The sequence below is a fragment of the Eulemur rufifrons genome, unplaced genomic scaffold, assembly GCF_041146395.1.
Source record: "Eulemur rufifrons isolate Redbay unplaced genomic scaffold, OSU_ERuf_1 scaffold_243, whole genome shotgun sequence".
Lineage (NCBI taxonomy): Eukaryota > Metazoa > Chordata > Mammalia > Primates > Lemuridae > Eulemur > Eulemur rufifrons.
In genome coordinates this window covers 50,001-58,337 of record NW_027183025.1, presented here as the reverse complement: position 1 = coordinate 58,337, position 8,337 = coordinate 50,001, and the positions used below count along the sequence as shown (strand labels likewise).

At 51.2% G+C, this 8,337-nt stretch overlaps 1 pseudogene; it reads left to right on the top strand.

Moving 5' to 3' along the window:
- Positions 1-7,547: 7,547 nt before the first annotated feature.
- Positions 7,548-7,639, top strand: LOC138379978 (small nucleolar RNA U13; annotated as a pseudogene).
- Positions 7,640-8,337: the final 698 nt, after the last annotated feature.

Below are 8,337 nucleotides of genomic sequence, written 5' to 3'. Positions count from 1 at the left end.
GGGTTCCCCCCCCCCCCGAGACTGAGTCTCACTCTGTTGCCCGGGCTAGAGTGAGTGCCGTGGCGTCAGCCTAGCTCACAGCAACCTCAAACTCCTGGGCTCAGTCGATCCTCCTGCCTCAGGCTCCCCAGGAGCTGGGACCACAGGCATGTGCCACCATGCCCGGCTAATTTTTTTCTATATATTTTTAGTTGTCTGGACAATTTCTTTCTATATTTTTAGTAGAGACGGGGGCGGGGGGTCTCACTCTCGCTCGGGCTGGTCTCGAACTCCTGACTTTGAGCGATCCTCCCGCCTCGGCCTCCCAGAGTGCTAAGTTTACAGGCCTGAGCCAACGCGTCCGGCCTGTGTCCATTCTTTAATGTTGTGTGTTGCTCAGTTATGAAAAGGCAAGGGAACATAAAATCCGAGTTTTAGGGATGACTTATAGGCTCAGTATTCTTTTTTTTTTTTTTTTTTTTTTTGCCTCCTCTAAGCCTATGTGAATATCAAGGAGGGTAAAAAATTCAGTGTTCTCAGTTCAGTGCCCAACCAACCTCTGTTTCCAGAGTAAAAATTGAGCATCCTATTACACCTTTATTTCCCTTTGGTATGCTAAGGCCCAACTCGGCAGAGAGGTCACTGTTTATTCTCTTGGCTAAGATCACATGTGCCATAGTCTGTCTGCTTTGTCTCCTTTAGGGGTAATCATCCAATCTTACCCGGGCCCCTCACATCCTCGTGACAATAGGCCTCCTTGGTTTACTGAAATAGAAAAGACCGGCTCATCAGCAATGTTTGATCGGTTGCTTCAGAAACAAATGTTGTTCTGCTTTCTTTACTATGTTTGTTTTTTTTTTTTTTTTTTTTTTCCTTCTTTCTTCCGTCAGACCCAATCCGATATAGGTGGGAGAGAAGGTAACCGGAGCCTCTTGAAAAACCGAAGTGAACCAAAGCGAGCTCACAGATTCAGATAGAAATCAGGAGGAAGAAAAATTGAGAGATAACATGGATTTTCTGTCTAGCGGGTGTTCTCACACTTCAATTTTACCAGAAGCGTTAGGTAGGATGACGATGACGATAATTGTGACAAACACTATTCTCATTGGACAGATAAGGAGGCAGGCTCAGAGTGACGAGTAACCTGGGCCTAAATAGATCGCTAAGAAGCATCATAGTGTGTTCCTTGGTTACGCTGTTTTGTGAAGCTCAAAAAGTTTGGGGTGCGCGTGCGTCCATGTGCGTACGCAATCATAGGTGTTCTAGTAAAACGGATATGAGGTAGGATTTCCCATACCTTCAATGATTTCATGTCCTGCAGGAACATAATGTTCCGGGATCAGGTTTTTATTCTGCCTTCTGTGCCACATGCTCAACATGCCTGTGACTTTACAGCCGAGACTTGCTCAGGGGGAGCCCATTCTCATCTTCTGGGAGGTTCTGCTAATCTTTAAAAGACAAGGACATAGGAAGATGATCCTATAACAACGACTGTGACCACGATTAAAGGCTTACTGTTTACCACGCGTGCTTCTGCGGGCTTTGCCTGCATTTGCTTTTTCACTCTGCCCAATATCCCTGTGGGGTAGGCACCATGATTTCTGCATTTGCAGATGAAGAGGCTGAGGCTCAAGAGGATTTATGACTCGCCAAGTTACCAAACACGGAGTGTCGTCCAGGTAGCCAGTCCAGGCCCCCCGGCTCTGCAGCCACTCTGCAATGCTGATTCTGAGCCTGACCGTTTCATCACTGGTGGCTCCCTGAGAACCTTGACTCGGCCCCCTTCCTCAGTTCACTTGGGAAACATATTCATGTGTGTGTATTTCTCTCCTTCCCTCTCCCACCCCCCCTCTCTGTTTTAGTTTTTATTATTTTGAAAAGTGCATAGAACGATAAAAACTTTAAAAGTAGGAAAAAGCTTACGGAACACATAAGGACACAGAGAAAGAAAATATCTGTGTACAACAGTGCAACGCATTTGTGTTTTAAGTCGTGGTGTTGCCAAAGAGTCCAAAAGTTTAAAAGAAAGAAAAACAAACAAACAAACAAACAAACAAACAGACAGACAAAAAAAAAAAACCAAACCACATGGAAAAGTTTATGAAGTGAAAACACTTACAGTAAGCTAAGGTTAATGTATTATTGAAGAAAGAAATTTCTAAAGGTAAATGTCGTGCGGCCTAAGTGTCCAGGGTTTATGAAAACCTACAGTAAGTAATGTCCTAGGCCTTCACATTCACTCACCACTCACCGCCAACTCACAGACTCACCCAGAGCAACCTCCCGCCCGCCCTGCAAGCTCCATTCACCGTAAGTGCCCTGGCCTGGGTGTCCCACTGCACAGAAACCTATTAGACTGCATTTCTTCCCATTACTATCAGTAGTTGTACATTTCTTAGGACTGTAGGCCTACGATACACCTCCAGGCATAGTTAGGGGTTGGGAAGAGGAGGGAAGAGGCCATTCTTCATTTATTAATTGGGTAGCATGGGGACAGGGGAGGCAGTTTCCTCCTTCTCCTCCTCGGCCCCCTTCTCTCTTGTTTCGCTTCTCCCTCTCTTGTTTTTCTTTATTCCTCTCCCAGTTCCCCCTTCCATCGTCTCGATGGATTTGGATGAGACGTAGACATTTTCTACGTCAGGCCTTAATCATACCGAGGGAGCAGGAGAAAAGTAAGCCGCCTACCATGACACAATGGAATGGAAGTTTGTCAGCCATTGACTGCTGTGGCATTCCGACATTTAGTGTCTTCAGGACATTCTATATTTCTGCTATCCCACTAGAATATATCGCCTCGATCACTACTGTGTGGCCACATCCCAGCTGTTTCGTGAGCCACCCTCAATGTTCGTGACAATGTAGTGTGGGGACTCCCTCCGTCTGGTGCCTTAAACTCGCACATTTGGGGTTTTGTATCAGGATAGCAAAGCGATCGCCTTTAAATAACCTGGCTGGCCATGGTGGCTCATGCCCGTGATCCCCGCAACTTGGGAGGCAGAGACGGGAGCGTGACTTGAGCCCAGCAGCTGGAGACCAGCCTGGGTAACACGATGAGACCTCATCTCTACCAACAAAAAAAAAAAAAAAAAAAAAAAGAAAAAAGAAAAATTATGGCGGGTGTGGCAGCATTTGCCTATAGTCCCAGCTACTCAGAAGGCTGAGGCAGAGAGGATCACTTAAGCCCTGGATTTGGAGCTTGCTGTGAGCTACAATCAGGCCAAGGCGGCCTGGGAGAGGACAGAGTGAAAGAAATCCTGTCTCAAAAAAAAAAAAAAAAAAAAAAAAAAGAAAGAAAGAAAAGAAAAGAAAAGAAAGAAAACAAGACCGATAACACAACACAACTTAGAAGACTTGGTGTTACCGAAAGCTCGGCCACCTGCCCACGAGGCCGAATAACGAGGACAAGCTGTTTGAGGAGGAAGGAAAGAGAGAGTCTATTTTGCCGGTAAAGGAGAAAATAGGGTAGACCTTCCCATCTCAAGCCTCCGAATTTCCCCGAACACAGGGCTAGGCAGAAATACAGAGCTTTTAATGAGGGGGGGAGGGGTTCTCAGCTTTAGCGATGATTGTGGTTAATTATTTCAATCGTCCAGGCTCTGCCAAAAACAAAGCCTGTGAACTCTGCCGGCCGCCCACCTGGGGGGGGGCGGGGCAGGGGACCACTTGGGAGTTTTAAGAAAAGATTTAACCTGCCTTGGGGACATAGGCCAGACTACAAGCTCCCAAAAGTGGTGGTGGTGGTGGTGGTGGTGGTGATGGGGAGCGTAAAACGACAGAACGTCTTTCTGTCCTTTATTGGTTTCTCCTTTTTCCCCCCTAGGTGCCAAAAGACCTGAGACTGATGCCGAAAAGAAATAGGTACAGGCGCCCACGTGCACACACAAAGATATACGATCGAATACATCGTGTTGACAGTGGGGGAAACTGGAAGATGATGGGGAAGTATCACGAGCAACTTTGTATTTCTTCCAGGACAGGAAAATGGACACGAAGAGAAAAATTCATCGTTCTCGGCGTAGGATAAAAAGCCACATCTTGTTATATAATATAATTCATTCTGTGATTTAAGTTTTTATACGACATGATATTCGATAAGCCTAAAAAACAAGATAAAAGAGAAACAAACAAAAGGGAAAAAATAAAAATAAAAAAGACGACGGGCAGAGGCCTACGGTCCCGGGAGGAGGCAGAGAGCGGGAGGAGGGGCGCCTCCCGCAGACAACAGGGCGGGTGGGCGGAGACCCGCTAGAGGCTAGGGCTGCCCCGGGCGGGCCCAGAGCTGCGGGCCCGGGAAGAAGAGGGTGGGACCGTCCGGACCGTGCTCTCCTCCCCGCCCTCCACACCTCCCGGGAGTCAGCTCTTAAACTCCCAACGTCACCTGACTTTCCAGATCCCGAGGTCTGATCAAAGTGGCCGCAAGGTGACACCCAGCAACCGCTGCCGGTGTCATCCTGAAAAGAACGGACCCTATGACTGACGGGGGTGGGGCGGGGTGGGGGTGGGGCGCACAGTGGGTGGCCCGGCCAGCTCCCCTTCCGCCTCGGAGCGGATCGGATCATCTGGAACTTTATCCAGAGAGGAGAGAGTGCCCCTGGGTGTGTGCTAGAAGCCGGAGGGTTGGGGCAGGGACCTACCCAAGAGAGAAGTAGAGTACAGGGAGTTTCAGAGTTGACCCACTCACGATCTCGCCCTGGTCAATACAAGAGTGGCAATATCTGTCACCGTGGAATGAACACTTGGTACCGAAGACCTTTGTCTATGCTGGCCCCCCTATGCCTAGGGGGGGCATGTGGCCAGAATCTGACATCCTAAACGTCTTCGTAGAAAGAATTTGGGGGCGGGGGTGGGGGAGAGAGACAGAAATAGAAAAGAAAGGGGGAAAGAAATGGCTGCCACAAAACTATCAGAACAGATAAGCGACCGATAGGGCCTATCTGGTTAAGTTCTTTCCCTACCCAGAGAACGGTGGACACAGAGAGTCAGGGATAGAATTTCACGCTCGGCACTGTCTCTCGTGGCAGCGGGAAGGTGGAGGGTGGCTGAGGGTTCTATGCTCCTTTATCACACACCGTCAGGTAGGTCAGGTAAAATTGAGGACAGATTTCCAGTGTTTCGAGAAAGGAAGAGCACTCGTGCAGGCCATCTATCTGTACGTGGGAGAGTGTCCCCGAAAAGTGGCTTTCAGTGCCGGGATGTGCCTAGGCCAAGAAGGTTACACGATCCTGAGTGAGAATGGTCCGTCCCATAGAGTCAGTCGGTAGGAGGCCACCGGTCGAGACGGAACTGCCCCCCCTCCCACCCGCCCCCGCCCCACAGAGCAGACAGACTCAGAATGGAGTCACTCGGTGCCAGTGCCCTGCCCGGGTGCCCCATCATTCAACCGAACTGGGAAACAGGTGGGCTTTCCGACCCTCGGGAGGGAGCTTCACGGCGGGCGGACAGATCAGAAGGGGCCCGGCTCCCTTGAGCGGGCAGGCTGGGGACGGTCGGTGGGGTCTCTTGACAGGAGGCACCACGGAACCCTTGAGGCAATGTCGGGGGGCACCTATGTTGCGGTCCAAAGCTAGCGTCTGAGAAGTCGTCCCGAAAGCATGATGGCGTCAACAAGTCCCCTCCGTTCAAGAAACGAGATTCATTTCTAGAGGAGGGCCACCCACGCGGGAGAACCGTAGGCTTCCTGTGGACATTCTCTTCAAAAGGCAATTCACTCAGCGGAGTGAAAATCGGAAAAATCGCTGTCCTCTGACGCAGCTGCAGAGAAAAGATGGCACCAAAATCAATGAAACACACACATACACACACAAACACACCTCCTCCCATCTGAACGAGCACTCCGGACGGTCACATAGGGAGAGCGACGGGCTCTCTTCCCACCCTGTGGTTCTCTACCTTTCGTTGCGGTTTTTTCCCTCAGTGGATAGAGGAGGAGACACAGGGGGCTCAGCCGGCATGCGAGTGGGTTTATCATCCTCTGTGAGTATCAACACGCGACACCACCTAAGTGAAGGAACACACCGGTGTTTCATGTCATGTGGCTCAATGCCTGGCAGATACGAGCCTTTGCAGGCCTCCTCGTGATCGACAGGACGTCGCCTTGGACACGGACACATCTTGTCCCTCCCTCCCGAGGCGATAGGCGGTTCCGTACCTCCTCGGGGCCAGGGCACAGTCTGCCTAGGCACCTACAACACGTGTGGCAACAGCCTCGATGGCTCTGCCATGAGAACGAACTCCCGTGGCACGGGGGTGGGGCGAGGGGGGGGGGGTCGGGTGCTGAAGAATTCAGCTGAGTGAAGGAATGCCACGGGATTCAGAGTGCCATCGGTGGGCTGAGAGGCGAGCAGGGCGGGCTTTGAAAGGGTAACATTCTCCCTGCCTTCCGTCTGTCTGTGAATACAGAACGTACACGCCAGGCGGGGTGGCTCACGCCTGTAATCCTAGCACTCTGGGAGGTAGAGGCGGGTGGATCGCTCAAGGTCGGGAGTTCGAGACCAGCCTGAGCAAGAGCGAGACCCCCATCTCTACTAAAAATAGAAAGAAACTATATATCTAAAAATATATACAGAAACAGTATCTAAAAATATATACAGAAAAATATTAGCCGGGCACGGTGGCGCATGCCTGTAGTCCCAGGTACTCGGGAGGCTGGGGCAGTAGGATCGCTTGAGCCCAGGAGTTTGAGGTTGCTGTGAGCTAGGCTGACGCCACGGCACTCTAGTCTGGGCAACAGAGTGAGACTCTGTTTAAAAAAAAAAAAAAAAAAAAATATATATATATATATATATATATATATATATACACACACACACACACACACACACACGTATATCCAATTAGCTGGGCATGCTGGCACATGCCTGTAATCCCAGCTACTCGGGAGGCTGAGGCAGTCTGATCGCTTGAGCCCAGGAGTTTGAGATTGCTGTGAGCTAGGCTGACGCCATGGCACTCTAGCCAGGGCAACAGAACGAGAGACTCTGTCAGAAAGAAAAGAAGAGCGAGAGCGAGAGAGCGAGAGAAAGAAAGAAAGGAAGGGAGAGAAAGGAAAGAGAAGGAAGGGGGGGAGAGAGAGAGAGAGAGAGAGAGAGAGAGAGAGGAGAAAACTATTAAAAAATTCGGGACCAGATCCATCGGTCGGTACTCAGAAGCGTGACGATCGGGTGTTCCCGAGCACGTGTGAGATGTGTCTTCTCCCTGACGCCGCGTTTCCTCCACACACACATCACCCATCTGCCGTGGAAAAAAAGCAACAAAAAGAGAGAAAGAGATTAAGAAGGGAAAATGGAAACAGGGCAAAAGAGGAAGAAAGAAAGAAATTTCGAAAAAAAGAGACCAAAGTCACAGCGAGAAGGAAGAATACTGAGCCCAGAGCGACACCTAGTGACCACACCGTCACAAGCACCTAGGGCCCCAATTCGCCAGAGACATCTGGTGGACCCCAGAGCAACATGTGGTCGACCCGGGGCCATGGCGTCTGCAGCCTATTCCCAGGCGGGCACACGAGCCCGGGGAAACTCATTCTCAGCGCGGGGAGGAGGGGAGGGGAAATAATAGCAAAGTCACACCAGATCCCTTTCTAGTTCATAAACGTGTTGATTGCGTGTTCACGAGCACGTGTGAGAAGGGCCTCCTGGTGTGTCGGCACGTCACCCGCGTGACGTGAAACCATGAATCCGGGGGGGGGGGGGGAGCGGAAAGGCGCGCAGGAAAAGGCAAAGAGAGAATAGATAAAATGAAAGGACCAAAAAGAAAGTCACACAGCAGGGTAGGGGAGTGAGAGCAAGTCGAGAGACTGCAGACAGAAACTCCGAGAGGAGAGGAATGCTCCGGAGCGCCCCTCGCCCCGCGCGAGAAGAATACCGATCGCAGGGTGACCCCTAGGGGCAGCGAGGCCAGAGAGACCAAATCCGTCCCGAAGCCTCCCTGTCAGGATGACAACCACAGACCAGACATCTGGTCAACCACCCAAGGACCAGACATCTGGTCAACCAGCGAACCCATGCGGAGGCCGCATGCAGCAGCGACATCTGTTCGACCACTCAGGGTGCTCCCTGCCGGGAGGGTGTGTCTCTATGTGTGTGTGTCCGGGGGGGGGGGGGAGATTGCGATGAAAGTCACGCCAGGTCCCGGGATAGTTCGTGAGCGTGATAATTGCGTGTGTGTGGAGAAAAAACGGGGCGGGGCGATAGGGAGTAAAGAAAGGAGGAGCGGGCGAGCGGAGGGGTGGGGAAGGAGAGGGAGTCGAGAAGCCCGCAACCGCAGCGCCTCCTGGCGGTGATGCCCCTCCATAGCATCGATGGGGCCAGCCCCGCAGAGACTAAGTGCGACGGGACATCTGGTCAACCCCAAGGACCATGG